The sequence below is a fragment of the Macaca thibetana genome, chromosome 9, assembly GCF_024542745.1.
Source record: "Macaca thibetana thibetana isolate TM-01 chromosome 9, ASM2454274v1, whole genome shotgun sequence".
NCBI classification, from domain to species: Eukaryota; Metazoa; Chordata; class Mammalia; order Primates; family Cercopithecidae; genus Macaca; species Macaca thibetana.
In genome coordinates, this window is record NC_065586.1 from 50,375,895 (window position 1) to 50,398,770 (window position 22,876).

General features: G+C 36.4%; 1 protein-coding gene across 1 annotated transcript in view; it reads right to left on the reverse strand.

The window, feature by feature from the left end:
• GHITM (growth hormone inducible transmembrane protein) overlaps positions 1 to 22,567 on the reverse strand; it is a 773,276-nt gene extending 750,709 nt beyond the window's left edge. The window contains exon 1 of the mRNA XM_050803879.1: positions 22,558 to 22,567. The gene's annotated coding sequence lies outside the window, so the exon portion shown is untranslated. The remainder of the gene's footprint in view (positions 1 to 22,557) is intronic.
• Between the last annotated feature and the right edge of the window lie 309 nt (positions 22,568 to 22,876).

The following is a 22,876-nucleotide window of genomic DNA, read 5'->3' on the forward strand; positions in this document are numbered from 1 at the left end:
CTTTCTAAGAAACTTGCAAACTGTTTTATGTACTGGCTGTACCATTTTTCATTCCCAGCAGAAATACATGAGATTTCCAGGCACTTGGCATCATCACTAGTTGTTGGTATTGCCTGTGTTTATAATTATTAAAATAATATCATGTAATTACATAATATTATTATGATTATCATCATTGGTATTATCATTCCTTAAATAACTATTCTCATATGTGTGTAATGACATATTAGTATGGATCAAATTTACATTTCCCTAATGATTAGTTATATCTAGCATCTTTTCACAGGCTATGTGCCATCCATGAATCTTTTTTTTTTTTTTTTGAGAGAGTCTCACTCTGTCATCCAGGCTGGAGTACAGTGGTGTTATCTTGGCTCACTGCAACCTCTGCCTCCTGGGTTCAACCGATTCTTGTGCCTTAGCCTCCCAGGTAGCTGGGATTACAGGCATGCAGCACCATGCCAGGCTAATTTTTGTACTTTTAGTAAAGATGGGGTTTCACCATGTTGGCCAGGCTGCTTTTGAACTCCCAACCTCAGGTGACCCACCCGCCTCAGCCTCCCACAGTGCTAGGATTACAGGCAGGAGTCACCATGCCTGGTCACTGTGTATCTTCTTTTGTAAAATATTTATTCAGCTATTTGCCCATATTGTAATGTGCTTATTTTCTTGAGATTGGATTTTGACAATTCTTTAAATATTCAATCTATAAGTACTCATGGGATGTGTCATTTGCCAACATTTTCTCCCAGAGAAAATGTTTTATTTTCTTTTTATCCTCTTACTGATATCTTTGCCAGAGCAAAAGATTTAATTTTGTTTCAATGTTACTTTTTACTGAATGTGCTTTTGATGTCAACTTTACTTGTGGAAGGCAGAATGTGATGGCCAAAGATGTCCATCTCTTAATCCCTGAAACTTGTGTATGTTACTTTGAATGGCAAAAAGGGACCTGACAGATGGGAGATTGTCATGGGCTACCCGGAGAGTCCAATCTAATTACAAGGGTATTTAAAATCAAATAACCTTTCCATGCTGTGATGTCCAGAAGGACCTTTTAGTATGGAAGAATGGTCACAGAGTACAATGTTTCTGATTTTGAAAATGGAGAGAACGGCCATGAGTCAAAGAATGCAGGTAGCCTCTAGAAGCTACAAGAGTCAAGAAAACTGACTCTTCCCTAAAGTCTCCACAAGGAAATGCAGCACTGCCAATGCCTTCATTTTAGCTCAGTGAAAACTGTATTGGAAAGTCATAGAACTTGGAACTTCTGAGTTACAGAACAGTAAGATAATAAATTCAGGCTATACAAAACCACTAGCTTTGTGGTAATTTGTTATAGCAGCAAGAAAGAACAAATATACTTCATAAATTATATCAACTTTTCTCACAGCATAATAATGTACATTTTACCAGGAGATATCATAGAAATGTGATCTTTGGACTAAGACAGAAAAATACTGCATCTGTTGTTTATTATCTATTACTTTGGGAAACAATATTAATGTCATGCGTTTTAATTCCATAGTCTGAAAAGTTGGGAATGATAATCTCCAATATTTTAGATTTTTAGATAAAGTTTTGAAAATGTATGCAAAATGCCTTCAATACTATCTGAAACAAAGTAGATAAGAAAAAACAATGTCTATTACCTTTGCATATACTTTTCCATTTTAGTCACTATTTTAAAACATAATTAAACATGTATTGAGTAACTGTACTATGGAATTTTCTAAAGTCATTAACAACTGAAGCTGTAAGCCCAAACCTTTCATTTTACAGCTAAGGAAACCAGTACAAGGATGAGAAGTATTTTGAACATCTCATAGATTTTAAGCAGCAGATTCAAGATCAGAAACCCATCTTTTGTGTGGGTATTTTCATCTCATCTGTACAGAACATGCTTCTTTCTATTGCTTCTACTTATAAAGATTGGAGAAAATATCACATCCACTTCATATGTGTTATTGGCACAATAGTAACTAACATTTATTACGTAATCTTCTATGAAGTGTTTCAACTTTCTCAAGTATCAAATAATTCTGAGAACAGTTTCATGAGATTAAAAATGATTATTATTCCTATTTTACAAATGAGGAAACAAAGAAATAAGAACTTGAGTAATTTGTACCTTATCCCATAAATGCTAAGTAGTGAAGCTGGGTTTTGCACCCAGGAAGTCTTAATGCAAAACCCATCCTCTTAATCATTATTCTATAATCCATCTAGTAGCTAACGTAAGTAATTAGTAAGTAATGCTAACCCTTATTGCACCCCTCCTCTGTACCAGGCACTACGCTAGGCCCTTTTTGTGCATTACTTCATTTAATTTCATCAACCTATGGAAAGTCTGAAATCTGTATAATTATTGTCTTTCATCAGAAGAAGAAACTGTGACTCAGAAAGGCTAAGAAACTTTTCCAAATTAATATAGCAACAGTTGTATACTATTCAGCCATAAAGAAGAATGAGTTCCTGTCATTTGCAACAACATGGATGGAAATGGAAGTCATTAGGTTAAGTGAAATAAGCCAGCACACTGACAAACATTATATTTTCTCACTTATTTGTGGGATCTAAAATTCAAAAGAATTGAACTCATGAACATAGAGAGTAGAAGGATGGTTACCAGAGGCTGGGAAAGGTACTGGGGGGCAAGGAGGATGTGGGGATGGTTAATGGGTACAAAAAATGAGAAGAATGCATAAGACCTACTATTTGATAACACAAAAGGGTGACTGTAGTCAATAATAATTGTACATTTTAAAGTAATTAAGGAGTATAATTGTGTTGTTTATAACACAAAGAATAAATGCTTCAGGGGATGGATACCTGCTTTCCATGATGTGATTATTATTAGGCATTGCATGCCTGTATCAAAACATTTCATGTACCTCTTAGATACACCTATTATATATCCAGAAAAATTAAAAATATAGAAAAGCCAAGCATCCTGCTTAGCTCTGCTTTACTCCAAAATCCATGATATTCTGTTCTGTTACTTCTCAGTAAGTGGTAAGGTATTTGGATGAGCAGTAGTGATTTCATGTGTATTATATATTATATATATAAAATATATATTGTATATAATATGTATAACTGATAGGGTTTGGCTCTATATCGCCACCCAAATCCTCATTTCAAATTGTAATCCCCATAATTCTCACATGTCAAGGGTAGGACCAGGTGGAGGTAATTGGATCATGGGGTTGTTTCCTCCATGCTGCTCTTGTGATAGTGAGTGAGTTCTCAGGAGATCTAATGGTTTTATAAGTGTCCAGCATTTCCGCTGCTTGCACTCACGCTGTTCATTCTACCACAAAAATACCTGCCTACGTATGTTTATCGCAGCACTATTCACAATATCAAAGACAGGGAATCAACCTAGATGCCCATCAGTGGTAGACTGGATAAAGAAAATGTGATACATATACACCATGGAATGCTATACAGCCATAACAAGAATAATATCATATCCTTTGCAGGAACATGGATGGAGCTGGAGGCCATTGTCCTACATGAACTAACACAGAAACAGAAAACCAAAAGCCACATGTTCTCACTTATAAGTGGAAGCTAAACATTGAGTACACAGTGACACAAAGAAGGGAACAATAGACACTGGGGGACACTTGACGGTGGAGAGACGGGGGAGGTTCAGGATCAAAAATCTATCAAGTACTATGCTTATTATCTGGGTAATGAAATAATCTGTACATCAAACCTCTGCAACATGCAATTTACCTATATAATAAACCTGCACATCTACCCCTAAATCTAAAATTAGTTAAAACATAAAGTGAAAACATTTTCTAGCTTTATTGATATATAATTGACAAATATAATAAAATTTGTATATATTTTAAAAATAAAATATGAAAAGAAAAAACATGGTTAAAAATTCCTTGTGTTATTTTCCTGAGATACTCTATATTTACATATATATACACATACATATACACACATAATTATAGTGTTTGATCTTATAAAACCTTTGTGAAGGTTCCTCTCTCTATCAGGAAAAAAATATGTGAGGGAAAATTTAGTTTGAGGAAAAAAATACGTAACTTGAAAAATTATAATAGCACCAAGCTTTTTTTCCCTTATTTTTCTTTTTAAACAACTCACTGCCATTGCCATCCAATTATTGAAGCCATCTAGATCCCCTTTTTAAGCAGGTAACATTTCCCATTTTTACTGCTTATTGTATTTCCTGCCTTACCTCCAATGTTGTAAGTAAGGGAGGAGAGGCAGTAAAAGCAGATAGAGGGAAGATTTTTGACTGAGCGCAGTAGGTTGTTAAATAGTTTTATAGGTAACATAGTGATAGGAAAGGGGATATTTATATTTAATAAGCATTTATAAACAAAATCAATATTCCATTACAAGATATGTAGAAAAGAAAGAATCTCTTTGAACTTGCTACAAAACCATAAATTCCCTAGTTATAATTATACTAAGAAATATACAGAGTCTATGGGATTGCAGAAACAAACCACTCTTAAGGAAAGAGCTGAAAGAAGATATGAACAAATAGAAAGACATTTTCTGAAGAGGAATATTTTTAACTCTCTTTTTCTCTCTCTCTTTCTCTCTCTCTCTCCCCCTCTCAAATAAGGGTCTTGCTCTGTTGTCCTGGCTGGTCTTGAACTCCTGGCTGAACTGCTGGCCTCAAGTGATCCTCCTGTGTAGGCCTTCCAAACCACTGGGATTACAGGCATAAGGCACTTCACCCAGCCCATTTTTGTTTTTCAGTGGATCTCTCAACAGCTGGAGCTTGGGCTGCTGAGGGTGCTTCTACAAAATTGACCTGCCCTGCCCTGTCTCCCTGGGAACACTGAGGGATAAGCTGGGTTGCTGTGAAACTATTTGTTACATTTGCCGAGCAGAAAGGCAGGTACTCACCAGAAGGGTCAGGAAGTAAAGTGGAAAGTGGTCAGGAAGGGAAAACTGGTAGAACGGCCACTTTGCCAGAGGAAATCAGTCACAACTCTACACACTTATGGGGGACGTTGGAGACCCGGAAACTACATCCTTTTCTTGATTCCATTGTACTTTCGTCCCCTTTATGCAATTGACTGCATATATTTGCTTATTGTATTACCACTAAAAGAGTTACATCACATCTTGGCTTTGAACAAGTTGATTGAGTTGATACTTTCTTTAATGACATCATCAGTGTATTTGGGATACAAATTCCAAAATTAAATTGCAGAATAGTGCAATCCTAATCAATACCTTAATCAATTTATTTGGAAACCTAAAGATATATATATATATATATATACTGTATTTGAGGAAAAGAAATAAATCAGAGGGGTGACTTCTAGTGCAAAATAACGCTTAGCTAGCTGACCATAGATATACATTCTGCTCCAATATTTATGAATCATCTGAGAAAGATAAAAATAAAACAGCCCCCAGGAGTAAGACCCAACTGCTTATCTAAATCTGGGAAAAGTATTGGCTCCACAGCTATGAAACTGAGATAAGGATTGCAATCAATCCCTTGAACAAGCCATGTGTAACAAAATGACAGGCTGAAAATTTTGTAAAATGGTTTTATCCCTCCTTTCTGCCTCCACAAGTTGTTTCATCCCCAGAAACTGAGGGCTTGTACTAACCAGAAAATGGTAGAACTACCCCTACTTGCATGAGTGAGTGTTTTTGAAGCTGTTAAAGTCTATCTACTCTCATCTTCAATGGAACAGTTTTCATATTACAAATGGAACGTACAGTAGTGACATTAACTGAGATATGGAGTATCGGAGAAGGGCAATTTCAGCGGATGGAGGGAGAAGAAAAGACAGAGATAGAGCAAATTTAGTTTGGGATGTATTAATTTTTGATAATCTAATGGTGATACACAGTAAGATTTGTATGTTTGTTTCTGGATTACAGGAAAGAACAGGTATGAACTCCACAATTTATTTTGTATTTCTGCTTATATCAATCCACTACATTTTCAGTCCTATCTGTTATTCTACTAAAACTCATCTCATAAGAGTTATCAATTATTCCCTATTGATGAAATCCAATCACCGTTTCTCAATTTTTATCTTAATTACTGTCTCTTTTGTTTGTAAATTTTAAGGTCTGCCTGCTATATAAAACCCAGCACTCTTTTGACTTACAAAATTAAATTACCTATTTCTATTAAAATTTACTCTGTGTGAATATAATGTATGCATGTGTATATATATGTGTGTCTATATGTATGTGCATAGACATATGTGTGTATGTGTATATGTGTTTTAAAATATTTCCTTTCAACCTCTGTAGTAGCTGCTGTTTCTGCTGCTTAAATTTGAAATTTTCCAAATTCTCCCCATATTTTTATCTTGTACTCTGGATGATTTTTTTTCACAATAATTTTATTCGACCTCATGATTTTACCTATGTTTTATAATCTGATAATTTCCCAATCTGTAACACAAGACTTCTTTCAAGTTAGTATATATTTTCCAAGTGTCAGTGACATTTTTCTTTATATTTATATTTTTGGGGAAGGAAAAGTTCTTTGATTTATCCTGTTTGGGGACCTGAAATAACTTTGGTTACATACATAATGAGAATTTTTCAGATCCAAGTAATGACGTACAAGAACATTTTCTGCCCTTTTATGCTCACTTAGATATTATTACTGGCAATGCGACATGAGATATCCTGAAAATTCTCCCATTACAAACATATTGAAAAGTTGTATCTACAATAACAAAATTTTAAACACATACTTGGATTTTTAACAAAATGAACAACTCCAGCTATCAAAAGCAAGGAGAACAAAGAAATCCAGAGCAGTCGAGGAGCAGGCAATGCAGCTGGCAGTGTGGGACTGGAGAGAGGGCTGCCGATCTCAGCAAGGATGCTGTGATCCCTAGAGTCTCCTGTAGATAGGGAAGAACCCTTCACAAAGTAGGTAATTGGAAAGGAATTTAACTAAGGCATAACTTATTCATTTTGAAGAATGTGGATGTTCTGTTTTGGATATCATTATTGCTTGAGATTTGGGATGGACAGGATAGAGAAGAAGGAGAAGCTGTGATATTTGCAATGTTCTCTGTCCACTTTTCTACTTGAGATCAGCACTTCCTTCAGCCTTTCTCTATTCTGTAGTGAAAGTTAACATTTCAGGCAGTGTTTTAAGAAGAACACATGTATTAGATCATTGGGTTTTATAATAATTACTGAGAAAGACAGTATTATTATTTCCAATACCAAGTGACAAGTATGAGGTACAAAATAGTAAAGTCCACAGCCCAGGGCCATGTACATAAGAAGTAAAGCCAGCATTCAAACTGGGGCAATACAACTTCAATTTTTAAAAATATTTATTATTAGGAGACATTTTGAACATATAGAGAAGTTGAAAGAGTAATACAATGAACATCCATATATCCACCTCTTATCAACTACTATTAACATTTTTCTATATTTGATTTTTCAATATAATGTAGTACTTGTGTGTTTCATTGTTTTGTTTTCAGGGAGGTGTTGTGTGTATTTCTGCTGAATAATCCAAAAATCAGTTTCAGGTATAATGACATTTCATCTCTAAATACTAGGGTATTCTCCCACACACAATTATAACACTAGTATTAGACCCAAGGAAATACAGGCTTACTAACATCCAGTTCATCTCCAAATTTTCCCAGTTGCTTTTGAAAATATATTTTAATAGTTGTTTTTTGAATTAAAATTCAATTATGTTTCACACATTCCATTAGAGTTGTATATCTCCTTAATCTCTTTGGAAGACCAATTTCCACTCTTTGTTTTGTTTTTTGTTTTTTCTTACAATATTGACTTTGGGAAGCATTCAGGACAGCTGTCATGTTGAATTTCCTACATTCTGGATTTGTCTCAAATTTTCTCATGTGTAAATGGTTCTATAAATACTGGATTTTATCTGCTATGTTATTTTTCCTTTCCTTTGGGATCTGGTAACTAAGTCATTTGCCTCTTTCTCACTTTCTCATTGGGTTAGACTAATACCAAGTTTAGGTTAGATAATTGGTGGAATATTACATTAACAAATATAAAGTGACAACTGAAAATAAGCTATCACAATCATACTAATGTCAGGGGTAAAATAACGCTTTGGAGTAGGAAATAGGAAGAGAGACAGAGAGAGTGAGAGAGAAGCCTCTTAATGTTGCCCAGTCTGGCCTCAAACTCCTGGGCTCAGGCAATCCTCTCATCTAGCCTCCCAAGTAGCTGGGACTACAGGCACAAGCCACCATGCCCAGCTATTTTTTATTCTTAAATAAGATGGATAATATCTTAATACCTAAGACTACTTTTGGCAACTACCACAGTTACTGATGCCAGGACCTGATTTTATTGAGTATGCTGGGAACTTTTAGAGGACAAATCAGGCTATTGGCTTGACCTCATCTTTCCAAGTGATCATACGGGAAGCAGACAGTTCTGCCGATATGTATAGCATGTGAAGTAACATCAGAGTGCCTACTTGGCTGTATGTCTGAGCGTGATTATGTGTGTGCATGTGTGTACATGTATGCATGTGCATGTGCACTCATTCATTCCTCACAAAAACCTTTTACTGTAGATATTATTACCTCATTTTAGGAATAAGAGTCATTATTTAGGTATTCAAAGCCATTATTTACAAGAGGTTTGCTTGGATTTTTAAAGCCTGTGAGATTTCCATATCCAAAATTACAAAACACTTTTACCTCTTGTGCCAACTCTGATTAACTGCTAGTGTATAAGTACAGTCTAGTCTTGAGAAGGACTCTGAGGACTTGTTTCATTCAGTGAGAAAGAATTCCATACAAATAGTCAATATCTGCCAGGAACCCCAGAAAGGATGAATGTCAGTACTCATGTGAAATATTTGAGAATGCTACCTGACCCACCATGAGCAAATTCCCTCAAATTCTAGCAAGCTTTTCTAGAAACACTCTATCTTTTCCCTTCTAAGACCATTGTGATCCTCTAAGAGCTTATCAATACAAGGTATCAAGATATTGACTCTGCCAGACAACATGCATGTGGAAGTGTGGTGACACATGAAAGAAGATGGGAGACTAAGTGAACTTTATAACAGTTTCCTAAAGTAGATGAGGTTACTGTTTACACCTGACTAGAAATAATTGCTATGTAAATGGTCCCATAATGTTTCCTCTAACAAAGATTCTACACAAGAGAGCATTTAATGTGAAACAGCTTCATGGGCCATTTAGACAAAATCCCCATTTTTGTGACTGGGAAGTGCTGAATCGATGCTTTCTATTTAATTCTCTTAGAAAGCTCCAGACCCATGGAAAGTATGGAACAAAAAGTAACATCCTAGGATGCCTTCTCCAGGCTTCATTTACCCCATTGTACTGAAGGTATTGTGACACTTCAGAGTCATTGCTTTGGAAATAAATGGTAATTTGAAATGGAGGCAGATGATTTGATTTTGCTATTAAGTTTAAGGTAATTAGAGACATAATTTGATTCCCTCTAATATGGCTATTAAGTACAAAGTCATCAAAAAAGCCCAAGATGCTAGTATGAAAGAAGAGAGAAAATGCTGATAATTCATTCTCCACCCTTTTTTAAATCCTGCTGCTGTCTGCCATTTCCTACCCCAAGGCATTTTTTTAGCTCTGACATTATTGTGAGAGCTTATATTCAGGTATTACTTTACATTTTTAATGTGGTACCCCACCAATTATCTAACCTAAACTTGTGAGGGAGGAAAGCCCTAACCTAGTGAGGTAAAGAAGCTCCTCTCATACTCATTTTACATTTGAAGAAGTTGACATTTAGTGAGGTCAAATGATTGGGCCATTATCACCTGAATTTGAAGAGGCAGAGCAATAATAATAATAATAAAACTCAGCTCTTTCTGTTTTTTTCTCTTACATTATGATGCATCTAGAAGTCAACATGAAAAACATCACCTAGATAAATAGATGTTATTGGGAAATGCAATGGAATGTATTATTCCACATATCCTGCATTAATACTCAATATATTATTGTATTAATGTGTTATTACACAGCTCCAAAAGTTTTCCCGTTTTGTCTCAATCTTGTTTATGTATCCCCACTCATCCTCACAACCACACAAAGAATCTTTCTCTTTCATTTCAGCAGGTTTTAAAGACCCAGGACTTTTCCTTTTTATTAATTATTCCATCATCTACTAGAGTCATCGGTGTCTTGGTCACCATCCCCATCACCAAAATGACTAATAAAAAATGTGCACTTTTTATTTTAAGGATTTTTTTCCAGCTAAAAGAGAAAATTTTAAAATTATATGAAAGAATTAGCTAAGGAACATGTTAAGATTACAGGTTCCTAGAATCTGTCCATACAGAACGAAACTATGTTAGTACTTCATTGGGAGCCCAGGAATATGTATCTTTAACGAGTACTGTAGAAAAATTTAATTCAAGTTATTTTCAGACCTAAGAAATATTGCAACTAAAAGGGTAATAGAAACAGCATAGTGGGAAACTTACAAATGCCCTTAATCCTAAGAATTTTGTAGCTAGTGTCCTCTATGTTTTTGTCTCTTCTATGATAAGATTCTTCCTCTCAATTATGTTCCTAAGGGACTTTTCTAACCCCCACATTCTGATAACAACTTAGGGCAGGCCATAAAGATGTGTCCAGTCATTACTGTATTGAACAAAACAGCTCTAGAGTCTATGGACATGCCTGACCATATAATATTAGGCTTTTATCCTTTACTAGATGGTGAGAGGTAATAGCTCAAATGGGTACCTCAGTGTAAATCAGAAGTTCCCTTTTTCTTCTGTTACTAATATTTGAGCTTCAGTTCAGTATCGTCATCTGTAATATGATAGAATAAACCTTATTTGCTAAAGATTGTCAGAGGATCATTTAAGATAAGGCATTTTCTTTTTAAGATAGACTTTATTTTTAGAGCTGTTTCAGGTTGACAGGAAAAATTGAGCAGAAAGAACAGAGAATTCTCATATATGTCCTCCCCCATCTCTTCTGCTGCCCCCATTGCCAGTTTATCCAATTATTAATATATTCCACGACTGTGATACATTTGTTACAATTGATCAAATAATAATAATACATTATTATTATTCACTAAAGTTCATGCTTTACATTAGGGTTTACTTTCTAGCATGGTACATTACTGTGGGATTTGACAAATAAAAGTCATGTATCCACTAGGAAGAATGTCATGCAGAATAAAAACCTCTATGCTGAAATATACTAGGGAGCAAGATGGCAGAATAGAAGCCTCCGCCAATCATCCCCTCCCACAACACCAATTTAATAACTATCTACACAAAAAAAGCACCGTTATAAGAAGCAAAAATCAAATGAGTACTTGTGGCACCTGGTTATAACTCATTGTCACTGAAAGAGACACTGAAGAGGTAGGATAAACTGCCTTGAGTTGGCAGTGCTACCGCTCCTCCATCCCCTGGTAGCAGCAGTATGGCGTGGAGTGTGTTTCTGCATGCTGGGAAGAGAGAGGGCGCAGTGATTGTGAAGTATTGAACTCAGTGCTGCCTTGTTACAACAGAAAAGAAAACAGAACCAATCTCAGCTGATGCCCATCCATGGAGGGAGCCTTCAAACCAACCCTAGTCAGAGGGGAGACACTGATAGCAGTGGTGGGAACTTGAATTCATGCATGCCTCACCACCTTGTGCCAAAGTGCTCTGGGGCCCTTCATAAACTTGAATGGCAATCTAAGCTACAATGACTGCACCTCCTGAGACACCAATGGGGTGGCTAAGGGAGTGCTGGAATCACCCCTCTCCTAGCCCCAGGCTGTATAGCTCTCACCTCCGAAAAGGATCCATTCCTTCCAGTTGAGGAAAGCAGAGGGAAGAGAGGGGAGAACTTTTTCTTGCTTCTCAGATAGCAGTTCAGCTACAGCAGAATAGGGCACTGGGCAGAGTAGTAAGACCCCCCTACCAGGTCTAAGCTTCTGGATGATATTTCAAGACATACCCTGGGCCAGAAGGGAAACCAATGCCTTGAAGGGAAGAACCCAATCATGGTAGGATTCATCACCTCTAACCAAAGAGTCCTTGGGCCCTGAATAGCCAGCAGCAATACACAGATACTGCAGGGCCTTGGGTGAAATTCTGAGACTTGCTGGCTTCAGATGAGACTCAGTACATTACCAGCTATAGCGACTATGGGGCAAGACTCCTTCTGCTTCAGAAGAGTGGAGAGAAAAGTAAGGGGAGTTTGTTTTGCACCTTAGGTGCCAGCTTGGCTGCAAGAGCATGGAAAACTAAGTTGGCTCTTGAGGTTCCCAATTCCAGGATTTAGCTCCTGGATGACATTTATGAACCTTCCCTGGTATACAGGGGAGCCCATTGCCCTGAGGGAGAGTTCTAAGCCACACAGCATTCACCAAAAGTGGACAGAAGGGCTCTTGGGCCTTAAAAGAACATTGGCAGTAGTCTGCCAATAATCCCCACAGCTGTGCGTTGGTGATGGTCATAGGGTGAGGCTCTTCTGCCTTTGGAAAGGAGAAGGAAGAGTGGGAAAGATTGTGTTTTGTGGTATGAGTGCCACTTCCCACAGTACAGTAGAACGTGAGGTAGACTTCTAAGGTTTTTGACTCTAGTCCCTGGTTCTGGAAATCACCTCTGGACCTATATGGGGCCTTGACAAAGTCACCACTCTGAAGCGAAAGACAAAGACCTGGTTGGCTTTGCCACCTTCTGATTGTAGAGCCCCACGGACTTGAGAAAACATAGACAGTAGCCAGGGAATGGTTATAGTAGGCATTGGGTGAGATGCTAATTCAGGTCTGACCAAGTACAGTCCTGTTTGTGGTGGCCACAGAGATGCTTGTGTCACTCTACCCTCAGCCCCAGGAGGTCTGTTCCCTTACTTTCTCCAAAACAGGGTCTCTTTCGATTTGTTTGGAAGAAAATAAGGGAAGAGAGCAAAAGTCTCTGCCTGGTAATCCAGGGAATTCAGTCAGATCTTGTCCAAGACCATCAAGGTGGTACCTCTATGAGTCGCAAGGACCACAGTGTTAATTGGCTTAGGGTTCTCCATAAAATAGAAAAAGCTTATATCACAACACCCAAGTCTTTTCAAATATCTGGAAAGCCTTCCTGAGAAGGATGGGTACAAACAAGCCAAGACTATAAAGACTACAATAACTACCTAACTCTTTAATGTTTATACAAAGACAAACATTTACAAGTCTCAATACATTCCAGGAAAACATGACCTGAGCAGATGAACCAAATAAAGCATCAGGAACCAATTCTGGGGAAGCAGAGATATGTAATCCTTCAGAAAGAGAAATCAAAATAGTGGGGTTTTTTTTGGTTTGTTTGTTTGTTGAGCAAAATCAAAAACATTCAAGAAAACACAAAGAAGAAATTCAGAGTTTTACCAGACAAATGTAACAAAGAGACTGATACAATTAAAAAGAGTCAAGCAAAAAGTTTGAAGCTGAAAAATGCAACTGGCATACTGAAAAATGCATCAGACTTTGCTCAGTTTTAATTCTGTTTTAAGAGCAGAATTAATCAAGCAGAACAAAGAATTAGTGAGCTTGAACAGAGGCTATTTGAAAATACACAGTCAGAGAAGACAAAAAATAAAAATAAAATAAAATAAAACAATAAAGCACACCTACAGGATGTAGAAAATAGTTGCAACAGAGTAAATCTATGAGTAATTGGCCTTAAATAGGAGGTAGAGAAAGAGGTAGAAAGCTTATTCAGCAGGATAATAACAGAAAACTTCACAAGCCTACACAAAAATATTAATATCCAAGTATAAAAAGGTTATAGAATACCAAGCAGATTTAACCTAAATAAGACTACCTACCTCAAGGTATTTAATAATCACACTCCCAAAGATCAAGGATAATGAAAGGACCCTAAAAACCACAAGAGAAAAGAAACAAATAACATATAATGGAGCTCTAATATGTCTACCAACCGAGTGTTCAATGGAAATCTTATAGGCCAGGAGAGAGTGGTATGACATATTTAAAGTGTTGAAGAAAAAAACATTTTACCCTAGAATAGTATATGCAGTGAAAATATCCAATCAACATAAAGGAGAAATAAAGACTTTCCCAGACAAACAAAATGATTCAACATCAGAATTGTCCTTCAAGAAATGCTGAAGAGAGTACTTCTATCAGAAAAAAAAAACAAACAAACAAACAAAAAAAAAACCACGATGTTAATATGCAATAAGAAATCATCTGGGCTGGGTGCAGTGGCTCATGCCTGTAATCCCAACACTTTGGAAGACTCAGGAAGGTGGATCACGAGGTCAGGCATTTGAGACCAGCATGGCCAACATGGTGAAACCCCACCTCTACTAAAAATACAAAAATTATTCAGGCACCTGTAGTCCCAGCTACTCGGGAGGCTGAGGCAGGAGAATCACTAGAACCTGGGAAGTGGAAGTTGCAGTGAGCCAAGATTGCACTGCTGCACTCCAGCCTGGGTGACTGAGTGAGACTCCATCTCAAAAAAAAAAAAAAAAAAAAAAAAAAAAAAAGAAAGAAAGAAAGAAAAAGAAAAATCATCTGAAGGAACAAAACTAGCAGGTAATAGTAAGTACACAAAAAAATACAGAATATTATAACACTGTAACTGTGATGCATAAACTACTCTTCTTTTCAGTAAAAAGACTAAATTATGAAACAATAAAAAAGTAACTTTTTTTTTGGTAAGAGTATCATGCTGTTTTGGTTATTGTATCCCTGTAGTATAGTTTAAAGTCAGGTAACATGATGCTTCCAGCTTTACTTTTTGCTTAGGATAGCCTTGGCTATTCCGGCTCTCTTTTAGCTCCATATGAATTTTAAAATAGTTTCTTTCTGGTTCTGTGAAGAATGTCCTTGGTAGTTTGATAGGAATAGCATTGAATCTGTAAATTGCTGTGGGCAACATGGCCATTTTAATGATATTGATTCATCCTATCCATGAGTATGAGTGAGATATTTTTCCATTTGTTTGGGTCGTCTCTAATTTCTTTGTGCAGTATTTAGTAATTCTCATTGTAGAGATCTTTTGCCTCCATAGTTAGCTTTATTCCTAGGTATTGTATTCTCTTTGTGGTAAGTTTGAATGAGAGTTCATTTGCGATTTGCCTCTCAGCTTGGTTGTTGTTGCTATATAGGAATGCTAGTGATTTTCGTGCTTTGATGTTATATCCTGAAACTTTGCTGAAGTTGTTTATCAGCTGAAGGAGTTTTTGGGCCAAGACTATGGGGTTCTCCAGATGTAGAGTCGTGTCACCTATAAACAGAGATAGTTTGACTTCTCTTTTCATTTGGATGACCTTTACTTTTTTCTCTTGCCTAATTTATCTGGCTAGGACTGGCTAGGACTTCCTATAGTATATTGAATAGGAGTGGGTGAGAGAAGGTATCGTTTTCTTATGCTGGTTTCAAGGAGAATGCTTCCATATTTTGCCCCTTTAGTATAATGTTGGCTGTGGGTTTGTCATAGACGGCTGGTATTATTTAGAGATATCTTCATTCAATGCCTAGTATGTTGAGAATTTTTAATGTGAAGCAGGGTTAAATTTTATCAAAAGTCTTTTCTGCATCTATTGAGATAATCATGTGGTTTTTGTCCTTAGTTCTGTTTATATAATGAATTGATTTATTGATTTGCAGAGGTTGACCCAACCTCTTCATCCCTGCATCCCAGGGATGAAGCCTTGTTCATCAAAGATAGGGCCTGAAGTATTCTTTTTCTGCTGTGTCTCTGCCAGGTTTTGGTATCAGGATGATGCTGGTCTCATAGAACGAGTTAGGGAGGAGTCCCTTCTCCTCAATTTTTGGGAATAGTTTCAGTAGGAATGGTACAAGTTCTTCTTTGTACATCTCACAGAATTTGGTTGTGAATCCATCAGGTCCTGGGCTCTTTTTGGTTGGTAGGCTATTTATTACTGATTCAATTTTGGAGCTCATTATTGGTCTGTTCAGGAAATCAATTTCTTTCATGTTCAGTCTTGGGAGGGTGTATGTGTCCAGAAATTTATCCATCTCTTCTAGGTTTTCTAGTTTGTGTGCATAGAGTTGTCAATATAGTAGTTTCTGATGGTTAGCTCTACTTCTGTGGGGTCAGTGGTAAAATTTCCTTCATCATTTCTCATTGTGTTTATGTGGATCTTCTCTCTTTTTTTCTCCATTAGTCTGGCTAGTGGCCTATCTTTAATTTTTTCAAGAAACCAACTCTTGGATTTATTGATCTTTAGAATTTTTTTGTGCCTCCATTTCCTTCAGTTCAGCTCTGACTTTGTTTATTTCTTATCTTCTTCTAGCTGTCGGATTGATTCATCCTCCCTTCTGTAATTCTTTCAATTGTAATGTTAGATTGTTAACTTGAGATCTTTCTAATTTTTTGATGTAGAAATTTAGTGCTTTGAATTTCAATAAAACAGAATAGAGATCCCAGAAATAAGGCTGCAAAACTACGACTACATTTTTGATTGCCTTTTTTTTTTTTTTTTGACAAAGCTCACAAAAACAAGAAATGGGGAAAAGACTCCATATTTAATAAATGTTGCTGAGATAACTGGCTAGCCACCCATATGCAGAAGACTGAAGCTGGAACCCTTTCTTTCACTACAAACAAAAATCAATTCAAGATGAATAAAAGGCTTAAATATAAAACCCAAAACTATAAAAACCCTGTAGGACAACTAGGTAATACCATCGTGGACACAGGAGCAGACAAAGATTTAATGACAAAGACCAAAAGCAATTTCAACAAAAGCAAAAATTCACAAGTGGGATCTAATTAAACTTGAGAACTTCGGCACACAGCAAAATATACTATCAACAGAATAAACAGACAACCTATAGAATTGGAGAAAACTTCTGCAAACTATGCATCTGACAAAAGTCTAATATTCAGCATTATATAAATAACTAAAATAAATTTATAAGAGAAAAACAAACAACTCCATTAAAAAGTATGCAAAGGACATGAACAGATACTTTTCTAAAGAAGACATACATGAGGCCAAAAAGCATATTTTAAAAAGCTCAATATCACTGATCATTAGAGAAATGGAAATCAAAACCCCAATAAAACACCATCTCACACCAGTCAGAATGGCTATTATTAAAAGGTAAAAAATAACAGACATGACAAGGTTGTGGAGGAAAAGGAATGCTTATACACTGTTGGTGGAAGTATAAATTATTCAGCTGTTGTTGAAAGCAGTATGGTGATTCCTCAAAGAGCTAAAAGCGCAATTACCATTAGAACCAGTAATCCCATTACTGGGTATCTTGCCAGAGGAATATAAATTATTCTGGCATAAAAAAATAAGCATGTGAACGTTCATTGCAGCACTATTCACAATAGCAAAGAAATGCAATCATCCTAAATGCCCATCAATAACCAATTGGATAAATAAAATGTGGTACATATACACATTGGAATACTATGAAGCCATAAAAAAGGATGAGATTATGTCTTTTGAGGGAACATGGATGGAGCAAGAGGCTCTTATCCTCACCCAACTAATGCAGGAACAGAAAACCAAATACTGCATGTTCTCACTTATAATTGGAAACTAAATGATGAGTACTTATAAATACAGAAAAGGAAGAAAAAGACATTGGAGTCTACTTGAGGGTGGAGGGTGGGAGGAGGGAGACAAGAAGAAAAGGTAACTATTGGGTGCTGGGCTTAATTTCTGGGTGATGAAATAATCTGTACAACAAATCCCTGTGACATGAGTTTGCTTATATAACAAACCTTCACATGTATCCCCAAAACCAAAATAAAAGTTACAAAAGGACTACAACCACTTTACAAGACATAGACAGTACAATAAGATATAAATAGAATCAGGCCAGTTCCAGTTGCTCAGACCTGTAATCCTAGCACTTGAGGCCATGGTGGGTGGATCACTTGAGTTCAGGAGTTCAAGACCAGCCTGGGCAACATACTTATCTTCATATCTACAAAAAATACAAACAATTAGCTGGGTGTGGTGGTACATACCTGTAGTCCCAGCTACTTGGGGGGCTGAGGCAGGAGGATCACCTGGGCTCTGCAGTTTGAGGCTGCAGTGAGCTGAGATCACGCCACTGCACTCCAGCCTGGGTAACAAAGTGAGATCCTGTTTCAAAAAAAAAAAAAAAAAAAAAAAAAAAAAGAAAAGATATAAATATATAAATCGAAACAACAAAATGTTAACAGGTGGGGGTGGTGGTGAAGTTAAAGCAGAGAGTTTTTATTAGTTTTCATTTTGCTTATTTATTCGTTTATACAAGAGGTGTTAAGTCTTTATCAGCTTAAAACAAAGGGTTATAAGACAGTATTTGCAAGCCTCCTGCTAACCTGAAACCAAAAAAATATACAATGTATAAACTAAAACTTATTAGCAAGAAACTAATATCACCAGAGAAAACTACCTTCACTAAAAAGAAGACAGGAAGGAAAGAAAAAAAGGAAGAGAAGACCACAAAACAACCCAACAACAAATAACAAAATGGCAAGAGTATGTCCTTACCTATCAATAATAACATATATAAATGGACTAAAATCTCCAATGGAAATACAAAGACTGGCTGAATGGATTTAAAAAAAAAAGACTGAATTATCTGTTGCCTCGAAGGAACAAACTGAAGAGATGGAAATAGATATTCCATATCAATTTAAATCAAAAATGACCAGGAGCAGCTATATTTATATTAGACAAAACAGATTTTAAGATAAAAACTATACAAAGAGACAAAGTAGGTCACTATATAATGATCCAAGTATTGAATCAGCAAATAACAATTTTACAGCTACAAGTGCCAACATCATAAAAGAAAAACTTCTAATAAATAACTTGAGGATGCACCTTAATTAGAAATGCAAGAGCAAATGATACTCAAAATTAGAGAAAAAATAAAGATCATCTCAAATAAATGATTTTTAAATGAAGCAAACAATACAAAGTTCAATGAAATGAAGAGTTGTTTTTTTAAAGTTAATCAAAAATGACAAACCTTTAGCCAGACTAAGAAAAAAAAGACATTCGAATAAATAAAATCAGATTTAATAAAAGACATTACAATACTGCAGAAATTCAAAGGATCATTAGTGGCTACTATGAGCAACTGTATGTCAATAAACTGGAAAATCTAGAAGAAAAGGATTAATTCCTAGACACATACGATCTCCCAAGACTGAACCATGAAAAAATACAAAAGCTGAACAGACCATTACAATTAACAAGATTGAAGCCATATCAAAAAGTTTCCCAACAAAGAAAAGCCCTGAACTCAATGGCTTTACTGCTAAATTCTACCAAACATTTACAGAAGAATTAATAACAATCGTCCTCAAACTATACGAAAAAAATAGAGGAGAAAATACTTTGAAACTCATTCTATGAGGCCAGTATTGCCCTGAGGCCAAAACCAGATGACAACACATCGAAAAAAGAAACCACAGGCCAATCTATCTTATGAATACTGATGCAAAAATCTCAACAAAGTAATCCCAGTACTTTGGAGGCCGAGGCAGGCAGGTCACAAGGTCAGGAGACTGAGACCATCCTGGCTAACACGGTGAAACCCCGTCCCTACTGAAAATACAAAAAAATTAGCCAGGCGTGGTGGCAGGCACCTGTAGTCCCAGCTACTTGGGAGGCTGAGGCAGGAGAATGGCATGAACCCAGGGGGCGGAGCTTGCAGTGAGGGCACATCACACCACTGTACTCCAGCCTCGGCGACAGAGTGAGACTCTGTCTCAGAAAAAAAAAAAACAAAAAAAAACTCAACAAAATGATTCCAAGGTGAATTCAACAATAAGTTAAAAATATTTTTTGTCATGACCACGTGGGCTTTATCTCTGGGATGCAAGGATGATTCAAGATACGCAAATCAATCAATGTGATATATCAACAGAATGAACAATAAACTATATAATCATTTTGATTGATGCTGAAAAAGCATTTGATAGAATTCAACACCCTTTCATAATAAAAACTCTCAAAAACACGGGTATGAAAGGAACATACCCCAACATAATTGAAGCCATATACTAGCCCATAGCTAGTATCACAGTGAATGGGGAAAAGCGGAAAGCCTTTTGTCTAAGAGCTGGAACACAACAAGAATGACCATTTAACCACTGTTATTCAACATAGTGCTGAAAATCCTAGCTAGAGCAATCAAACAAGAGAAAGAAATAAAAGGCATCCAAATTGAAAAGGAAAAAGTCAAATTATTCTTGTTTGCCAATGATATGGTCTCACATGTAGAAAAACCTGAGGATTCCACAAGAAAACTATTGGAACTAATAAACTAATTCAGTAATGTTGCAGGATACAAAATCAACGTATAAAAATCAGCAGTATTTCTATATGTCAACAGTGCACAATATGAATAATACATTTAAAAAGCAATCCCATTTACAAGAGCCACACATAAACTTAATTACCTAGGAAGTAACTTAACCAAAGAAGTAAAAGATCTGTACGATGAAAACTATAGAACCCTGATGAAAGATATTGAAGAGGACATGAAAAAATGGAAAGATATTTCATGTTCATAGATTAGAAGATTCAGTAATGTTAAAATGTCCATACTAACCACAACGATATGCAGATTTAATGCCATCCCTGTCAAAAAACTCATAATATTCTTCACAGAAATAAGAACCATCCTAAAATTTATATGGAACCATAAAATACCCAGAATGGACAAAACTACCCTAAGCAAAAGAACAAAACTAGAGGAATCACATGACCTGACATCAAATTATACTGCAGAGCTAGAGAATCAAAATACCATGGTACTGGCATAAAAACAGACATACTGGCCAATGTAACAGAATGGAGAACCCATAAACAAATCCACATGCCAAAAATAAATCTATTTTTGATAAAGGTGCTGAGAATACACATTGGGGAAAAGACAGTCTCTTCAATAAACAGTACTGGGAAACTGCATACCCATATACAGAGGAATGAAACTAGACATCTGTCTCTCACCACATAAAAAAAAAAATCAAAATAAAGACTTAAATTTAAGACCTCAAACTATAAAACTACTGCAAGAAAACATTGGAAAACTCTCCAGCACAGTAGTCTAAGCAAAGATTTCTTAAGTAATACCCCAAAAGCACAGGCAATCAAAACAAAAACGGACAAATGGAATCACTTCAAGTTAAAATGCTTTTGCATTTAACTTGATTGTTTAGCAAAGGAAACAATCAGAAAAGTGAAAAGACAACCTACAAAGTGGGAGAAAATATTTGCAAACTACCCATCTGACAAGGGATTAATAACCAGAATATATAAGGAGCTCAAACAACTATAGGAAAAAAATCTCATAATCCAATTAAGTAACCTGAAAAGTATTTGAGTAGACATTTCTCAAAAGGAGATACACAAATGGGAAATAGGTATATAAAAAGCTGGTCAACACTATTGAACATCAAAGAAATGCAACTCAAAACTACACTGAGGTATCATCTCACCACAGTTTAAATGGCTCACAGTCAAAAGGCGGGCAACAAGGTGGGTGTGGTGGCTCAGGCCTGTAATCCCAGCACTTTGGGAGGCCGAGGCGAGCGGATCACCAGGTCAGGAAATCGAGACCATCCTGGCTAACACGGTGAAACCCCATCTCTACTAAAAATACAAAAAATTAGCCGGGCGTGGTGGCGGGCGCCTGTAGTCCCAGCTGCTGGGAGGCTGAGGCAGGAGAATGGCGGGAACCCGGGAGGCGGAGCTTACAGTGAGCCCAGATCGCGCCACTGCACTCCAGCCTGGGCGACAGAACAAAAAAGAAAGGAAAGGGAAGGGAAGGGACAGGCAATAACAAATGCCCGCAAGGATGTGGAGAAAAGGGAACCCTCGAACACACTGTTGATGAGAATGTAAATTAGTATAACCATTATGGAGAACAGTTTGGAGGTTCCTGAAAAAACGTAAAATAGAGAGCTACCATATGATCTGGCAATCCTACAGTTGGGTATGTATTCAAAAGAAAGGAAATAATATATTGAAGGATACCTGCATCCCATGTTTATTGCAGTACTGTTCACCACAGTCAAGATTTGGAAGAAACCTAAGTGTCTATCAGCAGATGAATGGATAAAGAAAACGTGGTACTCATACAGAATGGAGTGCTATTCAGTCACAAACAAGAATGAGATCATATTATTTGGCATAATGTGGAAGGAACTGGAGGTCATTATGTTAAGTAAAATAAGCCAGACACAGAAAACAAACATCACATGTTCTCACTTATTTGTGGGATCCCAAAATCAAAACAATTGAATTCATAGACATACAGAATAGAAGGATAGTTACCAGAGACTTTGAAGGGTAGCTAGGGGTTTAAGGGTATGTAAGGATGGTTAATGGGTACAAAAAATAGTAAGAAAGAGTGAATAATGCTAGTATTTGATAGCACAGCAGGATGACTATAGTCAATAATTCAATTGTACATTTAAAAATAACTAAAGAAGTGTAATTAGATCATTTGTAAAACAAAGGATAAAAGCTTGAGAAGAGAAATAGTACATTTTCAATGATGTGATTATTATGCATTGCATGCCTTATCAAAATATTTCATGTACCCCACAAGTACTCTTACTTTGTAGCCACAAAATTAAATATTAAAATAAAAAAGCCTATGTTCCTTACCATTCATTCATCTTTTCTCTCCCTTGAACCCCTGACAATTACTGATCTTTTAACTGTCTCTATAGTTTTGCCTTTTCCATATGCAACTATATGACTTTTTCCACAGTGTCATATAATTGCAATCATATAGTATGCAGCCTTTTCAGATTGGCTTCTCTCATATAGCAATGTTCAAGTTGCATAGGTTCCTCTATTTTTTTATGGCTTGATATAATAACTTATTTGTTTTTATTGACTATCAGTATTTAGTT